The sequence below is a fragment of the Gossypium hirsutum genome, chromosome A08, assembly GCF_007990345.1.
Source record: "Gossypium hirsutum isolate 1008001.06 chromosome A08, Gossypium_hirsutum_v2.1, whole genome shotgun sequence".
NCBI classification, from domain to species: Eukaryota; Viridiplantae; Streptophyta; class Magnoliopsida; order Malvales; family Malvaceae; genus Gossypium; species Gossypium hirsutum.
The window spans coordinates 54,999,305-55,016,030 of NC_053431.1; the positions used below are offsets into that span (position 1 = coordinate 54,999,305).

At 37.2% G+C, this 16,726-nt stretch overlaps 1 long non-coding RNA gene across 1 annotated transcript; it reads right to left on the reverse strand.

Annotated features, from left to right (window-relative positions):
* Positions 1 to 7,945: 7,945 nt before the first annotated feature.
* Positions 7,946 to 9,959, reverse strand: LOC107952878 (uncharacterized). Its single transcript, XR_001698968.2, has 3 exons — positions 9,658 to 9,959; positions 8,888 to 8,973; positions 7,946 to 7,991 (listed from the first exon to the last, which is right to left on the reverse strand). It is a non-coding gene; the product is annotated as an uncharacterized lncRNA (long non-coding RNA).
* Between the last annotated feature and the right edge of the window lie 6,767 nt (positions 9,960 to 16,726).

The window sequence follows — 16,726 nt, forward strand, 5'->3', positions numbered from 1 at the left end:
TCCGGGCTAAGTCCCAAAGGCATTTGTGCTAGTGATTATATCCGGGCTAAGTCCCGAAGGCATTTGTGCTAGTGACTATATCCGGGCTAAGTCCCGAAGGCATTTGTGCTAGTTATTATATCCGGGCTAAGTCCCGAAGGCATTTGTGCTAGTGATTATATCTGGGCTAAGTCCCGAAGGCATTTGTGCTAGTGATTATATCCGGGCTAAGTCCCGAAGGCATTTGTGCTAGTGAATATATCCGGGCTAAGTCCCGAAGGCATTTGTGCGAGTTGCTATATCTGGCTAAATCCCGAAGGTACTTGGGTTTGGAAATGAGCGATCTTGCTGTAATAACTTCAATTAATACGCTCATAAATCCAAACGATAAGGTATGTTTCGTATATGCATTGGAAAGGTTGATTCCTTTTAAATAGTATTCGCTCAATTGATTAACAAGCTTCCGACCTTTAGTCAGGTTTGATCCTGAGTGTATGAATATAATGGTTGAAGCGTGAAGTAAACATGATTTTGGGAATATGCGTATATGCAATTGTTCATTTAGTCATACGAGCGCTATACCTTAGTTGTAAATAATTTCATTACTTAAAACTTACTAAGCATCAAAATGCTTATTCTGTTGCTTTAATTCTCTGTTTTATAGATTTTGTTCGTCAGCTATCGGACTCGGGAGTGTCAAAGTCGAAGTCGTCCACACTATCTAAGCCCTTTTGGTATATCTTTAGTTGAACTTTGATAATGGCATGTATAGGGCTGACCCTTGTTGTTAATTAAGTATCTTTTGGTAATGTATATTCGTATAGCCATGCAAAAATGGCTTGTATATTTTGAGTATAACATTATGGTCATTTTGTATATATGGTCTTATGATATGGTTATTAAGTGGTGTGGAAATGTTTGATAATGATTAGCCATTGGAATGGCCAATCATGGTCCTATTGGTGCTACGTACGTCATGGCTAATCGTGATTATACTTGAAAATAATGTATGTCAATTTACTAATTGATTCATGGAAAATTATGAAATAGGTAAAATTTACCTTAAAATAGATGCTGACAGCAGCAGTGATGTGAATTTGAAAAATCACTAAAAATAGTAGGAATGGAATTAAATAGTGAATAAATTATGTAATCTAATCCTGATGAGTTTATTTTCATATGAAAGAAACGAAATGACCATATGAGCTGTATTTTATGAGATGTTTAAGTTTTCGTGAAACAGGGCCAGAGCGTTTTCTGGATTCCCTGTTCTGATTTTGAGAATTTACCATAAATTAACTAGAGACAATTAGAAGTCACGATTTATATGTACAGATTCCTTTTTGAGTCTAGTTTCATTAGAAACAAACGGCATAAGTATTGAAGCTCTGTACAGGGAGATATCTAAGTCGTAATGCATGAAGGTCAGAGTAGTCGAACCCTGAAACAGGGTTGAATTTAACTAATAAACTGTAATAATTAGCCTAACCAAAAATTCTATAAAAAAATTTGTAGATGGATATATGAGTCTATTTTCAGGAAAAATTTACAGAATCAGTTTTCGAGTTTTGGAACTCGAGATATGATTTTTAAAGTGCCTGTGATGCAGTTAGCCAGCTTGCCTGGAAATTTTGAAATGAACTGTGTAAGTAAATGAATTAAGTCCGTTAACACCTCATGTTCGACTCCGGAAACGGTCTCGGGTACAGGGCGTTACAATTTTATTGGTATCAGAGCTGCGGTTTAGTCGATTCTAGGACTACCGTAATACGTTCGGGTTTAGCTATACATGCCATTATGTGTTTATTTGATAGTGTGGTGATTTCTGACAGTTAAAAATGTGTTTACTTATAGTAATGGATCCCGATCCCAACCGAGCGGTAGCTGATGATGTTGAGAGTGTAGCGCCTACTCCCGCGCAAGGGACAGCGCCGGTGGACTCTCAACCTATTGCTAGTAATCAGAATGATGAAGCTAGACAAGCTTTTTATAGCGTGATGAATGATTGGTTCAATCAGTATATTCGAACTAATGCGGCTGTTCCACAACCCCCATTCCCGACTAACACAACCCCTGCACCTGCGATACCTCTGGTAACTGACCATATAAGGTTAAATAAGCCCCCAGTTGACAGAATCCGAAAACACGGGGCTACTGAATTTAAAGCTACAGACAGCGACGATGCTGAGCAAGCTGAATTTTGGTTGGACAACACTATTCGGGTACTTGATAAACTATCTTGCATACCCGATGAATGCCTAAAGTGTACTATCTCCTTGCTACGTGATTCTGCCTACTATTGGTGGAATACGTTGATTTCTGTTGTGCCCAGAGAGCAAGTAACTTGGGAGTTTTTCCAAACCGAGTTTTGAAAAAAGTATATCAGCCAGAGATTCATTGATCAAAAAAGGAAAGAATTTCTTGAACTTAAACAAGGTTCCATGTCGGTTACTGATTATGAACGAAAGTTTGTAAGGCTTAGCTGGTACGCTCGAGAATGCATTTCTTTAGAAGCTGTAATGTGTAAACGTTTCGAAGATGGACTGAATGATGATATAAAACTGTATGTTGGCATTTTAGAAATCAGAGAATTTGTGGTACTTGTCGAGCGAGCTTGCAAAGTCGAAGAGCTCAGTAAGGAGAAAAGAAAAGCTGATATGGGAGCAAAGGAGTTTCGTAAGAGATCTTCGGGAAAGCCCTTTCAATAGTCATCGAAGAAATTTAGAGATGATTTAGGCCGGTCTAAAGACACTTCGGGCTTTTTTAGACGAGATCGTGATCGACCCCCTGTGAGTACACGAGTCACTTCGGTTGCCAGTGTTGGAAATGATCGTTGAGACAGAACAGAGTGCCAGTATTGTGGTAAATGGCATTTGGGGAGTTGTAGATTCCATGACCGCTCCTATTATAAGTGCGGATCAGCTGACCACTTTATCAAGGATTGCCCGAGACTGTCTGAACAAAATGTAAATCAGAGTGGGAAACCAGGTGCTACTACTGCACGGGGCAGACCATCTAGAAATACGGGGAACGCTAGTGGCGGTCAGAGAGGATCTAGAGATGCTACAACCAGATCTGAGGCTTGTGCTCCTGCTAGAGCTTATGCTATACGCGCACGCGAGGATGCTTCCTCGCCAGGTGTTATTACCGGTACTTTCACTCTCTTTGATACTAATGTGATTGCATTGATTGACCCTGGTTCTACTCATTCATATGTATGTGAGACCTTAGCATCCAGTAAGACTTTACCTGTTGAGTCTATTGAGTTCGTAATTCGAGTGTCGAATCCCTTGGGTCGTTATGTGCTTGTCGACAAGGTGTGTAAGAAATGCCCCTTAATAATCCGAGGCTCCTGTTTTCCGGCTGACTTGATGCTTTTACCGTTTGATGAATTTGATGTTATTCTTGGTTTGGATTGGTTGACCGTACATGATGCAGTTGTGAATTGCAAAAGTAAGACTATTGATTTGAGGTGTGCAAATAATGAGATAATCCGGGTCGAGTCTACTATTTTGAATGGATTGCCGACAATAATATCCTCGATGTTAGCTCAAAAATATGTGAGAAATGGGTGTCAAGCGTATCTTGCATACGTATTTGATAATAAAGAACCAGAAAAGAAACTTGAATCGGTACCAGTGGTTTGTGAATATCCGGATGTTTTTCCCGAAGAATTACCGGGGTTACCACCTGTTCGGGAGGTAGAGTTTGGCATCGAACTTGTACCTGGGACTACACCGATTTCGATAGCTCCGTATCGTATGGCACCAACGGAATTAAAGGAATTGAAAGCTCAGTTACAAGAGTTGATGGATAGAGGATTCGCTCGACCAAGTTTCTCGCCTTGGGGTGCACCAGTATTGTTTGTGAAAAAGAAGGACGGAACCATGAGGTTGTGCATCGACTATCGTCTGCTGAATAAAGTGACAATAAAGAATAAATATCCGTTACCACATATTGATGATTTGTTTGATCAACTAAAAGGAGCCTCAATGTTTTCAAAGATAGATTTGATATCGGGTTATTATCAGTTGCGAATTTGAGATTCGGATATACCCAAAACTGCTTTCAGAACGAGATACGGTCACTACGAGTTCTTAGTGATGCCGTTTGGGCTCACTAATGCCCCTGCGGTATTTATGGATTTGATGAATATGATCTTCAGACCGTTTTTGGATCAGTTTGTAGTTGTGTTTATCGACGATATTTTGGTCTATTCGAGAAATGAAACCGATCATGCTGAACACCTGGGATTAGTGTTGCAGATTTTACGGGATAAGCAGTTATATGCTAAGTTCAGTAAGTGTGAGTTCTGGTTAAGAGAGGTTAGCTTCTTGGGTCATGTAGTATCTGCATCGGGTATTCGAGTTGATCCGAGCAAAATTTCAGCCATACTTAACTGGAAGCCTCCGAGAAATATTACTGAGGTTCGGAGCTTTCTGGGACTTGCCGGTTACTACACACGGTTTGTAAAGGGTTTCTCGATGATAGCCACACCAATGACGAAACTGCTTCAGAAAGATGTTAAGTTTGAATGGACAGAAAAATGTCAGAAAAGTTTCGATCAACTAAAGACTTATTTGACTGAAGCTCCAGTACTAGTGCAGCCCGAATCAGGCAAAGAGTTTGTCATTTACAGTGATGCATCCTTACTTGGGTTGGGTTGTGTATTGATGCAAGAAGGTCGAGTTGTAGCTTATGCGTCGAGGCAATTGAAGCCACATGAAAAAAATTATCCAACCCATGATCTCGAATTAGCTGCCATCGTATTTGCTTTGAAAATATGGAGACATTACTTATTTGGTGAGAAGTGCCATGTATTTTCGGATCACAAAAGTCTCAAATATTTGATGACTCAAAGAGATTTGAATCTGCGACAAAGACGTTGGCTCGAGTTGTTAACAGATTATGAGCTTGTCATTGACTATCACCTGGGAAAGGCTAATGTGGTTGCGGATGCCTTAAGTCGTAAATCACTATTTGCTTTACGAACGATGAATGTACACTTGTCTGTTCTATCCAATAATGTGTTAGTAGCAGAATTAAAGGCCAAACCATTGTTGACTCATCAAATTCGTGAAGCTCAGAAAGTCGATGATGAATTGGTCGCAAAACGGGCTGAATGTGTTTCGAATAGGGAATCAGAGTTTCAAATTGATGATGACGATTGTTTGAGGTTCATAGGGCCGTATGAAATATCCGAACGAGTTGGTCCAGTGGCATATAGATTGATTTTACCCCCTGATCTCGAGAAGATTCACAACGTTTTTCATGTTTCGATGCTTCGACGTTACAGATCTGATCCTTCGCACATAATTAATCCCTCCGAGGTTGAAATTCAATCCGATATGAGTTATGAAGAAGAACCGATTCGTATCCTAGCTCGTGAAGTGAAGGAGTTGCGAAACAAAAGGGTTCCGTTAGTAAAGGTGTTATGGCTCAAACACGGGATCGAAGAAGCTACTTGGGAAAAGAGAACTCTATGAAAGAACGATACCCAAACCTATTTACCGGTAAGATTTTCGGGGACGAAAATTTCTTAAGTGGGGGAGAGTTGTGACAGCCCTAAATTGACCCTAGTCGGGAAGTGGTTTCGGGACCACGAACCGAGCCATAAGAAAATAATTAACAGTCATATTTAATGCTTATTATATATGAACATGCACGTGTGAAAATTTCATGCTTAAATTTTGTATATAGTATGTGAAATTTATCACATAGGACTTGTGTGAGAAAATTTAGGATTGTGCTAGGCAAATGTCAAAGTGGCCTATTAATGCATGTTAGAAAATGCTTGTACTTGCATGTCAAATTACCCAAATTTTAGATAGTGGCCGGCCATGCTATGGGTTAAAACATATTATAAATATTTTGTGTTAATATTTTGTGTTAAAAATAATAAATTAAAAGGGTTAGTAATAAAGTAATAAAAATTGGGGGGTGAAGAAAACAAAGTTCATCTTTGTTCTTCCTTGCCGAATTGAAAAGAAGAGAAGGGGGGGAGACTTTCGGTCATGGAAGGAGAAGAAAGGTTAGTGAAAGGTTTTAGATTTTTTTTGAAATTCAAGCTTGTTTTAGGTTAATCATCTTGTTTCTTACTTAGCCCATGCCAAAAATCTTGAATCTTGATGGATGTATGGCACATTCGGTTATGGTTAATGAGGAGATAATTTGATTTTAGCCTTTAAACTTTGAGGAAGAAATTGTTGTTGCAAGAAGTTGAGCTTATTGATAGTATAAATTTCTAATGCACCTATGGTAATAGCCGAACATGTAGTTGTTTAATGTTTTGAACAAGTGCCGTTTAGATGTTCTAAAATTGTCTAAATTAGATGTTTAATCATCTAAGGGTTCGGCATTGTGCATTCTTGTTAAGAGTTTGATTTGAAATCATGAGATCTTGTTGACTTGTGTTTAAATGGCATTCGGTCATGGTCTATGGGTGTTTGCTAATCCGGTTTAAGTGCATAGGTGCTAAATACTTTGTATTGGAAATTTTGATGTATAAGTAGAAGTTAATTAAGATGATATTGGGTAAATTTTTAGCTTAGTTGTGTTAAGTATTCGGCAATATTCATAATAATGAATATGGGAGTGTATATAAATACGTGGTTGTGCATAACTTAAGTAATCGACTAAAATATGAACACCACATAAGTATATATATACTTATATGTATGTTAGTGCCTTATGTATACACCTTGTGTCATTGAGACCTTCGAAAATAAATATGTATTAAAGTTATATTTGTAGTAGTTTAATGTGACTTACCAAGTACACAAATTTGAAAGCGAAATGGTGATAGACTTAAGTGGTAAATTGATTCAAATGAATTGGTTCTAAAATGTATATGAATGCCGTATGATTGTGTTTGATTGAGAAGTAAATTGTTTGATTTAGCTCAAGAGCTTAGAGGATCAAAGTTGGATAGGGAAAGAAAAAAGTAATCGAATAGTGTGACACCCCGAACCCGAGACCGTCGCCGGAGTCGAACACGAGGTGTTAACAGACTTCAAACCACTTATTAAAAATTTTTCCAGACAAGCTGCCAATCTGCGTACTAGTCACTTTAAAAATCATATCTTGAGCTCTGGGACTCGAAATCCAGTTCTGTGAATTTTCCCTGAAACTAGACTCAGATGCCCATCTACATATTTTTTTCTAGAATTTTTGGTTGGGCCAATTAGTACAGTTTATTAGTCAAAGTCTCCCATGTTACAGGGGTCGACTACACTGACCTTTGTGCATTACGACCTGGATATCTCCCTGTACAGAGCTTCAATACTGATGACGTTTATTTCTATAGAAACTAGACTCAAAGAGGAATCTATAAATATATGGCATGGCTCCTAATTATCTCTGGTTAATTCATAATAAATTTACAAAGTCGGAACAGGGAACCCAGAAACCGTTCTGGCCCTGTCTCGCGAGAACCTGAATATCTCTTAACATACTGTCCATATGATTGTTTCGTTACTTCTATATGAAAATAGACTCATCGAGCTTCAATTACATAATTTATCCACTATTTAATTCCATTCCTACTAATTGTTGTAATTTTTCAATCCCACGTCACTGCTGCTGCCAGCATCTGTTACTGAAGCAACTATGTCCATTTAGTGATTTCTTATTGATCTAACTAGTAATTCATCATACATATCACAAAATTATAATCATGACTAGCCATACCAAAGGCTAATCATTGTCAAACATCCCCCCCTACTACACTTTTGCCATAACATAAATTTTAACACCAAAAATAATCAACCATGACATAAAGATCGTATTACCAAGACTTACGACCTAACGTTATAAAACCAAATCCAACCGAACATTTATGCCATTTTCGCATGGCTAAAAGTTTACATACCAAAGTTCAAACATAACATAATAGCCTATACATGCCGAAATGTTCTCCTAGACCAACTAAGAAGAAAGTACCAAAGGTTGCTAGCCGGTGTGATGACTTCGACGACGGCACGATCACGCAAAAAGAGACGAGTCCAAGAAACCTAGAATAGGTGACAAGCAAACACCGAATGAGTATATAACTCAGTAAGCCATAAGCATTCCACAACCATCCATTAATAAAATTATCACAACAGGAAACAATGAAATGAGGTTAAGTACTCCATCCATACCAAACTATACCATAGTTCCTTAAACCCTATGGTTCAATCTCATACCAAGTCCTACATTGACCTTTCATACATCATTTTATTTTCGTTATAATCATACAATTAAACGAACTTTCACCTATTCCACAATGAACCTTATGTACGTGACTTCAACTATAATCGTCACATAGGTTCAAAACTTACCAAGCTCAACTCCAAATATAAACATAGCGCCTATTAGCCATGAACTCAAGGTACTTACCTTTTCCGCTGTCCAAAATTTGACTCGGTAAAGCCGCACCCTTCGTGTAAATAATTTATGGAAAATATATATTGGGTTGCACACATAATGTTTAGTAATCACCCACGCACACTCAGTGCCATGCACTTTAAACTCACACACTTAGTACCATGCATTTCAAGTTCGCACACTTACCTTTTTCCGCTGTCCAAAATCGACTCGGTAAAGTCGCACCCTTAATGTAAATAATTTATAGAAAATATATATTGGGTTCGCACACATAGTGCTTAATAATCAACCGCGCACACTTAGTGCCATGTACTGTAAACTCGCACACTTAGTGCCAATCTCATGATCATAAATGTTTACACCCGCACACTTAGTGCCTAAACCAACAACTCAATTCATCTCACCTCTTTTCTTTTTATTCAATACTTTCATCACCCCATGCATACATGTATAAATATATATATTTATCGTTCCATTCAGCATCATTACATAGACGTTATAACCATTTAAATTGATACAAAATATATGCTTAATGACTTACCTTAGGTCGGATGAAGTGATTCCCAATCAACTACTCAATATTCTTTGCTTTGCCTTTGCTTGATTCCCCTCCTTTGGATTCTTGAGCTTGATTAAATAAATAAGTTTAGTAATTTAATTTACCTTGCAAGATACCTATATATATAAATTTAATAATTCCATTTTTTTTTTACAATCATCCTTGTTCAAGACATCCAAGTCTCAACTAATGTTCATATTATATCTCAAAGCCAAATGTATTATCCCTTCCAAAATAATATTATGCCAATATGATTACATTCAAATATACATAATTATGAATCAAACTCAACTTTGTAAACCAACCTCCTCATTTGGTCGATTGTATAGAATCAAAGAAATTTCACCAATGTGCATACTATATAGCCGAATATGCAAGATCAATCTAACATCACCTATGTACTTAATTTTAAATGCCGAATATACAATTTCGATGCAATATCATTTTTTTTTCATTTCATTTGAGCACATAGTTCCTCCACATAATAATTTGGCCGAATGTTTCTACTACCAAAAACTCCACATCTATCCATAATATCATACCAAGGTTCATATATCTATTAGCTATTTCATTACTCATCTTTCTAATATTCCATTCCAAAGCATCAAACACTATCCTCTTAACATCTAACGATCACATCCGAATGCCCATTTTTTTTCACCAAATAGAGAAATCACCCTATGGGTTATAATATGGATTTGTCTATTAACTAAATTTAACAAAATTTAATGAAAAATAACATGCAATCTTACCTTGATTAATCCCTTAAGTTGACCGAATGCTTTTTAACCATTTTTCTTTCCTTCTTCCTTTATGTTCGGTTTTGCAAGGAGAAGATGACACTCTCCCACCTTCCATTTCTTATTAATTTATGTTTCTATTTAGATTATTTTATCATTTACCATTATAAAATTGTATTTAACTTGACTTAATGGAGGACCATCATCACATGGCCGGCCACTTCATGAATTAAGGGCATTTTGACATGCAAATCCATACTTTCTCACCTTGTTATTATTTAATCCTTTCAATTTATCTATCATCTTTTCTAAATTTCTCAACTAAGTCCTTTCATGAAAATCCACATTCCTAAGGCTAATTTTAAACCTTTATTATTTCCACACATACACTACCACATTTAATATATGCAATTAAAATTAAAATAAATTTTCTTGTAACTCGGTTTTGTGGTCCCGAAACCACTTCCCGACTAGAGTCAATTTTGGGCTGTCACAAATAGCCGTTGAAGTCGTTCGACAACATGCGAGGTAAGTCTTTGAGTAATGGAACTTAGTTTATGATTTGATTAAGTCATGACATATAAGCATAATAAATAAACGGTGATATAATGATTCTACTTGAATTATTTATCGAGGTAATTAGTTATACTTATGACTAGTAGCCGAATGTGTATAGAGATCATGTTACAAAGCCAACCAAAATCATGCTCTTTGTATGTGGCTATTGAGCCGAAAATGGTAAAGGTTGATAAGTGTCTTGTGTTTGAGATCTGGTAATGAAAATGAAATATAAATGTGTTATGATTTATTGATATATGTGCATGATTATTCGGATGATAACCAGACTAAGATCCGAAGGCATTTGTGCTAGTGACTATATCCGGGCTAAGTCCCGAAGGCATTTGTGCTAGTTACTATATCCGGGCTAAGTCCCGAAGGCATTTGTGCTAGTGGCTATATCTGGGCTAAGTCCCAAAGGCATTTGTGCTAGTGATTATATCCGGGCTAAGTCCTAAAGGCATTTGTGCTAGTGACTATATCCAGGCTAAGTCCCGAAGGCATTTGTGCTAGTGACTATATCCGGGCTAAGTCTCGAAGGCATTTGTGCTAGTGGCTATATCCGGGCTAAGTCCCGAAGGCATTTGTGCTAGTGAATATATCCAGGCTAAGTCCCGAAGGCATTTGTGCGAGTTGCTATATCCGGCTAAATCCCGAAGGTACTTGGGTTTGGAAATGAGCGATCTTGCTGTAATAACTTCAATTAATACGCTCATAAATCCAAACGATAAGGTATGTTTCGTATATGCATTGGAAAGGTTGATTCCTTTCAAATCGTATTCGCTCAATTGATTAACAAGCTTTCGGCCTTTAGTCAGGTTTGATCCTGAGTGTATGAATATAATGGTTGAAGCGTGAAGTAAACATGATTTTGGGAATATGCGTATATGCAATTGTTCATTTAGTCATACGAACGCTATACCTTAGTTGTAAATAATTTCATTACTTAAAACTTACTAAGCATCAAAATGCTTATCCTGTTGCTTTAATTCTCTGTTTTATAGATTTTGTTCGTCAGCTATTGGACTCGGGAGTGTCAAAGTCGAAGTCGTCCACACTATCTAAGCCCTTTTGGTATATCTTTAGTTGAACTTTGATAATGGCATGTATAGGGCTGACCCTTGTTGTTAATTAAGTATCTTTTGGTAATGTATATTCGTATAGCCATGCGAAAATGGCTTGTATATTTTGAGTATAACATTATGGTCATTTTGTATATATGGTCTTATGATATGGTTATTAAGTGGTGTGGAAATGTTTGATAATGATTAGCCATTGGAATGGTCAATCATGGTCCTATTGGTGCTACTTATGTCATGGCTAATCGTGATTATACTTGAAAATAATGTATGTCAATTTACTAATTGATTCATGGAAAATTATTAAATAGGTAAAATTTACCTTAAAATAGATGCTGACAGCAGCAGAGATGTGAATTTGAAAAATCACTAAAAATAGTAGGAATGTAATTAAATAGTGAATAAATTATGTAATCGAGTCTTGATGAGTCTATTTTCATATGAAAGAAACGAAACGACCATATGAGCCGTATTTTAAGAGATGTTTAAGTTTTCGTGAAACAGGGCCAGAGCATTTTCTGGATTCCCTGTTCTGATTTTGAAAATTTACCATAAATTAACCAGAGACAATTAGAAGTCATGCTTTATATGTACAGATTCCTTTTTGAGTCTAGTTTCATTAGAAACAAACGGCATAAGTATTGAAGCTCTGTACAGGGAGATATCTAAGTCGTAATGCATGAAGGTCAGAGTAGTCGAACCCTGAAACAGGGGAGACTTTAACTAATAAACTGTACTAATTGGCCCGACCAAAAATTCTAGTTTCAGAAAAAAAATTTGTAGATGGATATATGAGTCTAGTTTCAGGAAAAATTTATGGAATCGGTTTTTGAGTTTTGGAACTCGAGATATGATTTTTAAAGTGGCTGTGATGCAGTTAGCCAGCTTGCCTGGAAATTTCGAAATGAACTGTGTAAGTAAATGAATTAAGTCCGTTAACACCTCGTGTTCGACTCCGGCAACGGTCTCTGGTACGGGGTATTACACGGGATGAGTGTTTAAAATATGCCATATCTTTGCTACGAGACACTGCATATCACTGGTGGAATACACAAGTATTGGTGGTTCTGAAAGAGCGAGTGACCTGGAAGTTCTTTCAGACTGAGTTCCGTAAGAAATACATTAGTCAGAGATTTATCGACCAGAAACGCAAAGATTTTATGGAGTTGAAACAGGGTGGGATGACTGTGATAGAATATGAGCGAAAATTTGTGAGACTCAGTCGATATGCCCGCTAGTGTGTTTCGATCGAAGCTATCATGTGTAAAAGATTCGAAGACGGTTTGAACGAAGATATTAAACTGTTAGTTGGCATACTTGAGATAAAAAAGTTCCTAGTACTGGTTGAGCGAGCCTACAAAGCTGAAGAGCTCGAGAAAGAGAAAAGAAAAGCTGACTTTGAAGCTAGAGATTCGTGTAAGAGACCATCGAGTAAGTTATTTCAGTCAGCACCAAAGAAGTTCCGAGATGATTTTAGTCGTTCTAAGGCTACTTCGGGTTATTCGCGACGGGATTGAGATAGACCACCTGTGAGCTCGAGAGATACCTTAGTAGCTAGTGTAGGTAATGTCAGATCAAATCAACCCGAGTGTAAACATTGTGGTAAACGACATCCCAGTAGTTGCAGATTGCATGATCGGGCCTATTCTAAATGTGGATCGATGGATCATTATATCTGTGAATGCTAAAGTTAGCTGAACAAAATCCAATACAGAATACGAGATCAGGTAACATTGTAGCTCGAGATTGACCACTAGAAATATGGGTAATGTGAGTAGTAGTTAGAGAGGGACTAGAGATACGGCAGTTAGATCCGAGGCTCGTGCACCTGCCAAAGCTTATGCTATTTGCGTACGCGAGGATGCCTCATCTCCAGATGATATTACTGGTATATTCACTCTCTATGATACTAGTGTAATTGCATTGATTGATCCTGATTCGACTCATTCTTATGTGTGTGAGACTTTAGTATTCAGTAAGATTTTGCCTATTGAGTCTATTGAGTTTATGATTAGAGTATCAAACCCATTGGGCCGGTGTGTTATGGTTGACAAAGTATGTAAGAATTGTCCTTTGATGATTCGAGATTCGTGTTTTCTGGCTAATTTGATGTTATTTCCATTTGATGAGTTTGACATCTGGGTATGAACTGGTTTGCTTTGCATGATGCTGTTGTAAACTGCAAAAGAAATACTATTGATTTACGGTGCCAAAATGATGAGATTATTTGGATTGAATCTAATGATCTGAATGGATTACCTGTAGGGATTTCCTCGATGTCAGCTCAGAAATATGTAAGAAAAGGTTGCGAAGCTTACTTTGCATATGTGCTTGACAGTAAAGTAACTGAAAGAAAGATTGATTCAGTACCTGTTGTATGCGAGTATCCGGATGTGTTTCTTGAAGAATTACTGGGTTTGCCACCTATTTGAGAAGTTGAGTTCGGTATTGAATTAGTGTCGGGGAAGACTCCGATATCGATTGCTCCGTACAGAATGGCACCTATTGAATTAAAAGAATTGAAAGCTCAGCTATAAGAGTTGACAGATAGAGGTTTCGCGCGACCGAGTTTCTCTCCCAAGGGTGCACCAGTTTTATTTGTAAAAAAGAAGGATAGAACTATGAGAATGTGTATCGATTATAGATAGCTCAATAAGGTAACTATAAAGAATAAATATCTGTTGCCACAGATTGATGACCTGTTTGATCAATTGAAAGGGGCTATAGTGTTTTCACAGATAAATTTGAGATTAGGCTACTATCAGTTGCGAGCTAAAGACACTGATGTGCCAAAGACTGCTTTTTGAACGAGGTACGGACACTATGAGTTCCTAGTTATGCCTTTCAGACTTACTAATGCACCTGCTGTTTTCATGGATTTGATGAATCAGATCTTCATACAGTATTTAGATCGATTTGTGATTGTGTTCATAGATGACATTTTCATATACTCCCATGATGGAACTGAGCATGCCGAATATCTGAGACTTGTGTTATAGACTTTGTGAGATAAATAGTTGTATGCAAAGTTCAGTAAATGTGAGTACTGGTTACGCGAAGTCAGTTTTCTGGGCCATGTTGTATCAGCATCAAGTATTCGGGTTGATCCGAGTAAAATTTCAGTTATACTTTATTGAAACCTTCGAGAAATGTTTCTGAAGTCTGAAGTTTCCTAGGACTTTCTGGTTATTATAGATGGATCGTGAAAGGTTTTTCAATGATTGCAATCCTGATGACAAAGCTATTACAAAAAGATGTTAAGTTCGAGTGGTCAGAAAAGTGCCAGAAAGGTTTTGATTAGTTGAAAGCCCTTTTGACCGAAGCTCCAATACTAGTTCATCCATAATTCGAGTAAAGAATTTGATATTTATAGTGATGCATCTTTAAATGGTTGGGGATGTGTTTTGATGCAGGAAGAAAAAGTTATAGCTTATGCCTCGAGACAGTTAAAGCTGCATGAAAAGAATTATCCGACACACGACCTAGAGTTAGCAACTATTGTGTTTGCATTGAAGATATGGTGTCACTACCTATTCAGTGAGAAATGTCATGTTTATTCTGATAACAAAAACCTAAAATACTTGATGACTCAGAAAGATCTGAATTTGAGACAACGTCGATGGTTAGAGTTGCTAAAAGACTACGAACTTGTGATTGACTACCATCTGGGTAAGGCTAATGTTGTTGTTGATACTCTAAGCCAAAAATCATTGTTTTCTCTGCGTGTAATGAATGCGCATATGGCTATGTCTGATGATGGTTTGATTATAGCTGAATTAAAAACAAGACTGTTATTTATTCAACAAATTTGTGATGCTAAGAAAATTGATGATGATTTGATAGCAAATCGAGTTCACTGCGATTCAAATGTTGATTCAGACTTCAGAGTTGATACTGAAGTTTTTTTAAGGTTCAGAAATCGAGTATGTGTCTCGAGAAATTCTGAGTTCATTCAGATGATTTTAAACAAAGCTCACAGCAGTCGGCTATCTGTTCACCCGGGTAGTCCGAAGATGTTTAATGTTCAGAAACAGCTTTACTGGTGGCATGGTATGAAATGAGACATTTCTTACTTTGTTTTGAAATGTTTAGTCCGTCAGCAAGTAAAAGCTGAGCATCAGGTACCTTCTAGATTGCTTCAACCGATCATGATACCTAAGTGGAAATGGGACAGAGTCGATGGATTTTGTATCTGATTTACCATTGACACCGAGAAAGAAAGATGCAATCTGGGTTATTATGGATAGATTGACTAAATCGGCTCACTTTGTTCCAGTTCGTATAGATTATTCGCTTAACAAGCTTTCTAAGTTATATGTTTCTCAGATTGCGAGATTACAAGGTGTGCCTATTTCTATTATTTCGGACAGAGATCCGAGGTTTACATCACAATTTTGGAAGAAATTGCAAGATGCATTAGGTTTCATCTGCAAACAGATGGTCAGTTTAAGCCAATCATTTAGATACTTGAGGATATGTTGAGATGTTGCATTCTCGAGTTCGAAGGTATGTGGGAACGATACTTACCTCTGATTGAATTTGCATACAATAATAGCTTTCAAACGAGTATCAAAATGGCACTTTACGAGGCTTTGTACTATCGTAAATGTCGTATACCATTGTATTGGACCGAGTTAGTGAAAACAAGATACACAGAGTCGATTTGATCAGAGAGACCGAATAGAAAGTAAAGGTGATTCGCGAAAGTCTAAAAACAATGTCATATCATTAGAAGTCGTATGCAAATTTGAAACTAAAAGATATAAAGTTTCAGATCGGAGAAAAAGTCTTTTTAAAGGTCTCACCGTGAAAGAAAATACTCAGATTCGGTCGTAAAGAAAATTGAGTCCAAGATTTATTGGGCCTTATGAAATTATTGAGCGTATAGGGTCAGTTGCTTATAGACTACTGTTTCCACCTGAGTTAGAAAAGATCCACTATGTATTCCATGTTTCGATGCTTTGTAGATATCGATCTGATCCCTCACATGTGATTAGTCTGTCAGAGATTGAGATTAAGCCCGATATGACATATGAGGAGGAACCGATTCGCATTTTGGCTCGCGAGATTAAAGAATTGCGAAATAAGAAAATTCCATTGGTTAAAGTGTTGTGGCATAAACATGGAGTTGAGGAAGCAATGTGGGATCCAGAGGATGCAATGAAAGAGCGTTATCCAAACCTATTCACCGGTAAGATTTTTGGGGACGAAAATCCCTAAGGGGGAGAGTTGTAACGGTGGTTTCGGGACTGCGAATCTGAGTCAAAAAAATATTTAAAAATTATTTTCTATGTTTATTATGTTTGAATTTGTGTGTGAAATTTTCGTGATTTAATTTTGTCGTTTGAGTGCTCGATTAAATAAAAAGGACTTAATCTCGTAAAATGAAAATTCGGTGGTTATTTTTAAAAGGGGCCGAATTGAACTTGAATTATTAATATGAA